Genomic DNA, 9,595 nt, shown 5'->3' on the forward strand with positions numbered 1-9,595 from the left:
GGAGACTCGTATGTTCGTTACAAACCGGATTCTGTGCTCCGTGACGCACTGCTGTGGGCCAGGCGTAGCACCAGGGAGTCACTTTGCTGTGACTGGGAGTGGAAGCTAGCCCCGAGTTCAGGAATCCACAAAACCCCCCCACTGAAAGGCAGCAGCCTCTGAGGTGGGGAACGGGGCAAACATTTGGGACAGGAAATCCAAAGCTTGCTATATCCCATCCCACTGCAGGGGGACGTGGGGACAGAGAGGGCAGCTAGGCTGGGACAGCCTTGTTTAAAATCTCTGAACCAACGCGGCAGGGCTGCATCTCAGCGCCATGCGAGGGATCCCTGTATATACAGCTTCTGTGTCCCACCCCAGAGGTGGCTGCATGTCAGTGCCAGGCAAGAGATCCCTGTATAAACAGCTGCCATGTCCCACCCCAGAGGTGGCTGCATCCCTGTGGTGGTCGTCAGTGCTGGTACTCACACAGCTCCTCAGGTCCTCCTCGATGCTCGCCAGGATCTCCAGGGGCCCGGACGCACTCCTGACCAGCTCGGGCTCGCTGAGGTTCTGAATGACCCTGATGGTCAGATCCACTTTCTTCTCCAGCACCACCAAGTTTTGACATGCCTGGGGGGCACAGCAGAGGGATGTCTGAGTGGGGCAGCAGGGGACCCTCAGGGCTGGGGTCAGAGGGCAGGTCCGGGGGATTGGCCAGGCATGGGGGTGGGGGGAAGAGGAAGAGAGTGGAATCGGGGGGCAGAGGGATGGAGGGCGTGGGGAAGAGGGAAGGGTGGGAGGAAGGGAGGGGGAAGGGTGGGATGGGGCAGAGAGGGGGAGAGGTTCTGAATGACCCTGATGGTCAGATCCACTTTCTTCTCCAGCACCACCAAGTTTTGACATGCCTGGGGGGCACAGCAGAGGGATGTCTGAGTGGGGCAGCAGGGGACCCTCAGGGCTGGGGTCAGAGGGCAGGTCCGGGGGATTGGCCAGGCATGGGGGTGGGGGGAAGAGGAAGAGAGTGGAATCGGGGGGCAGAGGGATGGAGGGCGTGGGGAAGAGGGAAGGGTGGGAGGAAGGGAGGGGGAAGGGTGGGATGGGGCAGAGAGGGGGAGAGGGCACGTGTCTCCGGCGTGGGGTCTCTCACCGGCAGCTGGTCCAGCTTGTGGCTGAAAATCTTGTCGGAGCAGTTCATGACAGCGCCCTGGATCGTCTTTCCCTGTGGGGTAAGGCAACGTGGGTGGTTAGTCGTTCCTTGGGCCATGCAGAGAAACTTCCTCCATTCGGGCATCAGAGCAACGCAGGGTCGCACTTTACCCTAGAGTGACTTCATTCTCGGCAGCCACCCATGAGATGCAGCCGTCTCTGGGGTGGGTCGTGGGACTGGGATCCCTCAGCTGGTGCTGAGATCCAGCCGCCTCTGGGCTGGGATGTGGGGATGTTAATGCAGGGATCTGTCACCTGGTGCTGAGATGCAGCCACCTCTGGGGCAGAACATGGCAGTGGCTGGCACCACTGTTTAGGACAGGAAGTGGCAATCAGTTCCTTCTGTATCTCGCTGAAACTGCCAGGGACAGCATGAAATTTACAATTTGGCTCCAGTTCTGGAGTTACCCCCATCCCTTGTGCTAACTCTTCAGATCACGAGGGATGGGGACAACGGTTTCATGTCTCCCCCAAGAGTTGCCTCTACTCACATATTTATCCCTGAAGTCCTTGAAGGCTTGGATATATTGGGGAAGAAGGGATCTGTATTGGGAAAGTTGGCAATTCTTTGCTGGAGCCCCTTCGGCGAAAGTTTCCACCAATACCAGCAGGAGAGCTGAGACTAGCAGGGTCCGGCTCATAGTGACTGCGCCTGAAAAAACAAAAAAAGTCTCCTAAGTATGGTCTTTTCACCACACAATATTAGGGCAGAGAGAAATTTTTCAGCCAAAACTTTTGGGGTGGGGGGATCTGGTGACCCCAGAATGTTTTTGCCAATTTGTGTCAGTTTGGTCGAATTGATTTGGTCAAAAAAAATCAAAAGTTTTGACGGTTGATTTTGGATTTGGGCTGACTTTGTTTTTCAAATATCCTCCCATTTTATTTCAAGAACAATCCAAAATGGTCAGAATGGAAGTGAAGCCTTTGTTTGACTCCAAATTCGTTCATTTATTTTTTTTTAGACTTTTCAATAGGCTCCAAATTTGGAAAAATTTCCTTTTTGGTTTGACCTGAAACTATTTTCTTTCTTATTTAAAACTTTTCCCCCCAACAAATCGAACCCCCCACCATTGTTCACACAAGGGAGCCCCGCTGTAATCATGCTTGGACCATCAACAGCAAACTTTGGACCAGAACCTCCAGTCCAGATTGCTTCCACTTGAACTAGCTGCCATCCTTCTGTGTCTGACCTTTCCTATAGTATCTGAGCAGCACCCGCACTGATCCTCACGACACAGAAGCAAGGGAGGGAAGTGCTGTTATCCCCTTTTATAGATGGGGAAACTGAGGCACAGAGTGGCAGCGTGACTCCTCCAGGGTCACACTGGAAGGGGGTGGCAGAGCAGGGAATTGCACTCCAGCCGCATGCCTTAGCCAGTGTCATACCCTTCTTCTGTATGCTAATCTGGGTCTGGGGGACCCGGGCTTCTGAACTTGGGGTTTTGAAGCCCATGCTGGAGCGTCCACACTGCATTGTAAACCTGGGCTTTCAGTTGCTCGATCCAGTCTGGCAGCGTGCTAACACATCCACACTGCATTACAGGGACCTTCTGAGCTGGGGCTGCAGTCTGAGCTGCAAAAGGCCACTGTGGCTTTGACCCACCCTCCTGTCCAAGGGCCTGGAGCCTGCGTGTTTGCTGACCCGAGTCAGACTGGTTTGTGTGTGGACGGGAGGCGGGCATGGGCTCAAACACGAGTCAGAGCTTGAGCTTCGCGGGCAGTGTGGACGTGCCCTGAAGGAGTGACATCATTAGCTGTGGGGGTAGCGATAGGTCCTTGTCCTCTAGCAGAACTAGTCACTAGAAGAGGCAAGCGGTTCTCCTCCAGGGTCAAACTCGCCCCGGTGGAGCAGGAGAGCCAGAGCCATTCAGCAAGAGCTGCTGGCCAGATTTTTCCACTGGCTCTGCACCTTCAACTGGGGCCAGCTTTTCTGACGAGCTCAGCCCCAGATCCTCCACCCTACACCCAAGGGCCTCAGCACCTGACCTGAGACTCAAGTGGCACCTAGGCCTGGGAGCGGAGTGGGGCTGAACTGCGGTGGGGGACGGGGTGTACCTACCCCACACTGGGCCGGAGGGGGTTAACCCCACGCTGTGGGCCGAGGAAGCCACATACCCCCTTGCCCTGCTGGGCATGCTCCCACGGGGACCAGCGGATAAGAGGGAACAGCCCAGCTCGAGCATGGCAGCTAATGAACGCAGACGTGTATCCTGGGTTGGACTCTTAACAGACCCCTCCAGCCGGCCGCCGAGGCCGAGAGACCCCCGCGTTGGAAGAAAGGGTAGGAAGCGACCTGGGGAGGGGGACGACCGAGACTGAGCAGCGAGGCGTCGGTTCCCTAGGGCCCTGGGTCGAGACCTGGTGCAGAAGGATGGGCCCGGGTCCCCCTACCCCATCCAACCTGCCATGGACACTGCCAACGGGCAGGGAAATGAATTGGGCTGCTAAAGGCCATTGCATAGGCTTTGGCCATTAGGCTGTATTGCCCTGAACTCTGGGACAGCCCTATTTATTTATTTTGTATTCTCACACCATCAAGGAGCCCCAGCCCTGGACCAAGACCCCACTGTGCTGGGGGTGGAAATGTTATTGCTCTCAGGTGTATTATGGTAGCACCCAGGCTACCGTTGTGCCAGGTGACCTACGAACACACAGAACAAGCCGGTCCCTGCCCCGGAGAGCAACGATCTCCCAGTCACCTCGCTCCCTTCTTGCCCCGAGCGTGAATATTCGTGTTCCGTAATGATCTGCCGACCAGCTTCCCCTTGGCTTCGGGGTGTCTGGTTTCTAGTTCTTGAAATGCACCCAATCTCTGCCATTCTGTGATCGCCCACACGCTGAATGCCAGGCCCAAAGCGAGAGAGTTTCCCTGTGTGGCAAACCTCACACACGTTGTTGGGGCGTCTACGGAGACTGTTTGCGTTACAGATGGGGCCGACTCGTGTGAGGAAGTCTCTGACGCGGGGCGTATAATTAAACATCCAGCTGGGTTCCATGGCGCTTAACGAACGCTTCCTCGGGAAAAGAAGCAATTTTGTCTCCGCTAAGCCGGCTTGCATAAACACGCCGCTAGGTTTTGTTTCTAATTAATACCAACGAGGCGGGATGGCTTCACTCCTCAAGTCGCAGCAATTTAGTTGGCTGCTTGCCTTGTGTGTTACGGCCATTCTACATCACGCTTGGCAGGTGTTTGCAGCACAGAAATTGCAGGGGTACGATCATTCGGCTCTCAGAATGAAAGGATCATTTTTGCCCATGGACCTAATGGTCGGAGTTGACTTCTATTGAACTCCAAGGAACTGAAGGGCGGGTGGGTTATATGGGTTTGTGGGGAGGGAGGGAGGGATGGCTGGCTAGATAGAAGGGAGTGCGTGGGGAATGGATGGATGAATACGCCTTGAATCCTGCATGCCATTCGGGTCGCCCCATCTCAAAAAGATACGAGAACTGGAAAAAGTCCAGAGAAGGGCAACAAAAACGATTAGGGGATGGAGCAGCTTCCGTATGAGGAGAGATTCAAAAGACTGGAACTTTTCAGCTTGGAAGAGAGACGACCAGATTGGGGGGATATGATAGTCTATAAAATTGTGACTGGTGCGGAGAAAGTGAACAAGGAAGTGAATAAGGAAGGGTTATTTACTTCTTCTCATAACACAAGAACCAGGGGTCACCCAATGAAATTAATAGGCAGAAGGTTTAAAACAAACAAAAGGAATTACTTCTTCACACCACACACAATTAACCTGTGGAACTCATTGCCAGTGGATGTTGTGAAGGCCAAGACTATAACAGTATTCAAAGAGAATGAGATAAGTTCCTGGAGGACAGATCCATAAATGGCTACTAGCCAAGATGCTCAGGGATGCAACCCCATGCTCTGGGTGTCCCTGAACCTCTGACTGCCAGAAGCTGGGAGTGGACGATAGGGGATGGATCACTCGATAATTGCCCTGTTCTATTCCTTCCCTCTGAGGCATCTGGTGGCCTCTGTTGGAAGACAAGACACTGGGCTAGATGGACCATGTGGCTGTTTAATTATGGGACTCATCGGTGTCTGCCCAGTGAAGTCGCTCATTGCCAGGCGCAGTTTGGATTTCAATTATTTTTTAACAACATTTACATCAGCAAATTGAGTAATGGGGAGATTAGCACAAGGCAGGAATATGATCCAGGGGCTACAATGCAGCCGAAGGAATCACGATGGCTTGGTCCTATCTCAGTGCTACAGTGTTACTTGGGAGCTGAGTTGTGTCACTGTTCAGTACCTCAGTTTTCCCTTCTCTAAAATGGGTTAATACTGTCCTGACTTTGTAAGGCCAGACCACCAGCTGGTGGTAATTGGCCGTAACTCCACTGAAGTCAGTGAAGCCAGATCCCCAGCTGGTATAAATTCAGCCTCTTCTCCACAACTTCAAGGACCAGAAACTTTCTTCATTTGAAGTGAGGGAGGAGATTTTCACCCAATGGCAACTGAGGCACCAAAAGTTGGCCAAAACATTTCAGCAGCTTACGTTTTCACCAGGTTGTAAGTGACCTAAAGAAATCTGAGTGCTGGCTGGAAAATAGAGGATTTTTTTCTGCAGAAAATTTGGACGCTTTTTGTTAAAGAGCAGAAACCCAAAATCTTCGGATCAAAAACTGGTGAAGGCCAAAGAGATTTAGGCCAAAAGCTGCCAGCACCTGAAAAGTTTGAGCTGAAACGCCAAACGTTTTAGGCCCCAAACTGCCAAAAGCAAAATCATTCGAGACCAAAAGCAGATTTCTTTTTTTAGGGCAGAATCTAAAAAATGTAGGCCACAACCCTGAACGTGTTCAGAAGAAAATTGGAAAAGTTAAAGCCGAAAATGAAAACCTTTTGCAGCCCCGAAAAGTCTGGTTTCGGTTTTCCCGAGAAAACGGGAACGTTTCTGTGGAAAGCAGGTGCCTTCTGTGAAATCTTTCATCCAGGCAAACCCTTCCTCCCCCATTTTCCCCTCGCATTGAAGTTTCGACAGAAAACTTGGGATCAGCCCTAAGGTCTGAAAAAGCCGTACCTGTGAGAGCAACTGCCAGGATGGTGGTTCAATTCCTCTGGATGCTGTGATCTCTTTCCACCTGCTTTTCGCTGCTGACTTTGTCTCTGCTGCCCCATTGCCATGGCTTTTATGCCCTGGACGTTTTCTGTTTGTAACCTTGCAAAAAAGAAAACGTGGTTTTGCTTTTGGCGCACGGGGCGAATCCTTAGTGCTCACGTTTGGAAAGGAAAAATGGAAAGGTTAGGCAGGTGCGTGCAAACAGGGTTGCAAGGGAATGATCTCTGGAGAGGAACCACCAGATAGTATCCTGGCTAAGTGAGGTAGGGTTTGGGGAGGTTTTGTACAACATTAGCATAAACTTGCCTCTCTGTTTCTGAGGTCTCGACCAAACGGAAACCACATCAGGAGGAAGTAAAAAGGACTTCCCCCTGCTCACGAAATCCTGAGTTTGCTTTGCTGCGTGGTTTTCACTCTGGTTTGCACAGAACCGGGGGGAGTCATGGGGACTCGTGTCTGGTGGGGGCACACGAAAAGATTTTGTGCTGACGCCAAGGGGCAAAAGTCAGCAAGGTGCTGGAGGCAGGGTGGACAGAGTTTGAGCCGCAGCAGCTGGGGCAGGCCCCGCTTGTTTGGGTCAGAGGTGCTGGGAGATCTGAGGTTCGGAGGGGTGGGGGTGGGTTTGGCCTGTGATAGGGACCAGGAGTTGGACATGAAATTAGGATCCGGATGCCAATTTGCCCCCAAAGTTTGGGGCCAGTTTTTTTGCGTCAGCCTCCACTTTATACAGATCTAGGAGAGACTTTATATCAGGAAGAGGGGTGGAATAGCAGCTGGCACTGAAGGTTGAGAGCCAGGACTCCTGGGTTCTCCCAGCTCCAGGGGGCAGCAAGATCTGGTGGTCAGTGCAGAAGGCTGGGAGCTAGGACTGCTGGGTTCAAATTTCAGCTCTGGGAGACAGTAGGGCCTAGTAGTTAAAGTGGGAGTGGGGGGCCTAGACTGCTGGGTTTATGCCCAGCCCTGGGAGGGGAGTGGGGTCCAGTGGTTAGAGCGGGACGGGGGCTGGGAGCCAGGGCTCCTGGGTTCTAATGCAAGGACTGGGAAGCAGCATACTCCCACCTCGCTCAGAGTTTCCTGCATGGATAGATTTGGGTGCATTACCCGGAGCTGGGTCTCTGTCACGCCTTATGTCCCACCCCACCAAGCCGAGAGTTAGGGTTTCCTCTGACCTCCTGTCTTATACAATCCTTGGCCATTTCAACCCCAGACTCCCAGGCCCCGGCTCAAAGCGGCAGAAAATCTACCGCTGGGCCCTAGCACAAGTGCAGGATCTTCTGGAATCTGGGAAGTTTGGGAATATCTGAGTGATCATAGAATCATGGAATATCAGGGTTGGAAGGGACCTCAGGAGGTCATCTAGTCCAACCCCCTGCTCAAAGCAGGACCAATCCCCAATTTTTGCCCCAGATCCCTAAATGGCCCCCTCAAGGATTGAACTCACAACCCTGGGTTTAGCAGGCCAATGCTCAAACCACTGAGCTATCCCTCCCTCCCCCGATCTTAGATCTTAGATTATATTTTTTTGCATGTGGGATGTAAATTATTGGAAGAACAAATATTGTCTGTTAGGTGTATTACGGTAGCTCTTAGACACCCCAGTCATGGCCTAGGCCCCCATTGTGCCAGGTGCTGTACATTTTTGATGCTATTAGGTATATTACAGCAGGTTCCTGGCTACTGCATCAGGTGCTGGACAAACCCAGACCAGAAAGACAGTCCCTGCCCCAGTGAGTTTCAGCCTAGGTTTGTGGCTCCTCTAATGCGTCAACCCTCCCCCGGTCGTCTTCTTTATTCCCAGCCGATTCTCAGAACGCGGCCCCGTTTTGAATCGTCTAAAGCAGAAACCACCCAGCCGAGGACCCAGAGAACAGCTGGGTCCCTTTGGCACCTGTGCTGTGTCCCAAGCTGCAGGATGTGGGAACCGCCAGCAAGCGGCCCTGCAGCGCCCAGCGAAAGGGCGTCTCACACCAGTGAGTCTGTTCAGCGCAATCTGAAACCAGCTGGCATTTGAAGGGGACGGTGCCCAATAAAACAGGCCTGAGATGTCGATTTTTAATTTTTTTTTTGTAAACTTAAACAACAACAAACCCAACCCCAATCCTCCCCCAAACAAAAACCAGAACAGAACCCCCTAAAACCGCCCCACCCCAACCCAATAACATCCCAACAGAAATTAGAAAAAGAAAATCTGATGGAAACGGTTGCCTCTAAACTGGTGGACATGCCCACCGATGCTGGCCACCCACACGTGGCCAGATTAAAGCTGATGGAAGGAAGAGCTGTTTTGTTTTTTTTAAACACCAGGCCAAATTAGCCTGTGGAACTCATGGCCACAGGCCGAGAGAGGGACAGGATTCCTTTGACGCAGCTGAGACCAGCCGCTGTCAGAGATGGGCCTTTGGACTAGCTGGGCCAGATGAATTGATTCAGGGGTTTGAAGGCCAGAAGGCAGCCAAGGGTTTGGGGGATATCACTTGGTTTGAAAAAAGAAATGTCTCTAAGTCATAGAGCAGGAAGGCCAGAAAATGCACCTGAACCCAGAGTCTTACTTTCTAGGCGGGTAGATTTGTAAGGCATGAAGGGACTGTTAGATCTTCTAGTGCCTGTCCCATGTAACAGATCAGAGACTTTCATTCTGACCCCTTGGTGCTGAGTTTGGCTAATGCACCTCCTCCGGAAAGGCAGCCAGCTGGGATCTGACTCCAGAGATGGAGAATTCACCCCTTCCCCGTGATGTTCATTGCAACGGTTAATTGCCGGCACTGTGAAAAATCGTGGCTTGATTTCCAGCGGGAATCTGTCTGGGTTTGACCTTCAGCCATTGCCACGTGTTCTGCCTTTCTCTGTGAGACTGAAGGGCAGTTTTAGTCTCCGATAGGTTCTCCCCGTGGAGGTGTTTAGACACTGGGCTTGACTTACCTCTCTGTCTCTTCTCTTTGACTGAGCTCCTGAAGTCTCTCACCACCGGGCATTTTCTCCCACCCTCAAAGAATTTTTGTGGCTCTGCTCTGCCCCTTCACAGGCCTTCAACGTCCATTTGAAAACACGGTCCCCAGAGCTGGTCGCAGTAGCCCAGTATTGGTCTCATCAAGGTTGTGCGCAGAGGTGGAATCCCATCGCTGACACCATGTATACAGCCCAGGACGGCATCAGCCCTGCTAGCCCCAGCGTCACCCGGGGACCTCACGCTGAGCTGCTTGTCTGCCATGGTCAATAAATCTTTTCTAGCGTCCCTGCTTTCCAGGAGACAGCCCCCCCCCCCATTCTGGAGGGACAGGTGCTGGTTTCAAATATTGCAAAACCTGCCTGCAGGGTAGTTCTTGCCCAGCTAATAA

General features: G+C 52.5%; 1 non-coding gene across 1 annotated transcript; it reads right to left on the reverse strand.

Moving 5' to 3' along the window:
* Positions 1–821: 821 nt before the first annotated feature.
* LOC140902375 (uncharacterized) lies at positions 822–1,831 on the reverse strand. The gene is made up of 3 exons (XR_013634959.1): positions 1,680–1,831; positions 1,130–1,201; positions 822–887 (listed from the first exon to the last, which is right to left on the reverse strand). It is a non-coding gene; the product is annotated as an uncharacterized LOC140902375 (transcript).
* Between the last annotated feature and the right edge of the window lie 7,764 nt (positions 1,832–9,595).

Source organism: Lepidochelys kempii, chromosome 23 (assembly GCF_965140285.1).
Source record: "Lepidochelys kempii isolate rLepKem1 chromosome 23, rLepKem1.hap1, whole genome shotgun sequence".
Taxonomy (NCBI): Eukaryota; Metazoa; Chordata; order Testudines; family Cheloniidae; genus Lepidochelys; species Lepidochelys kempii.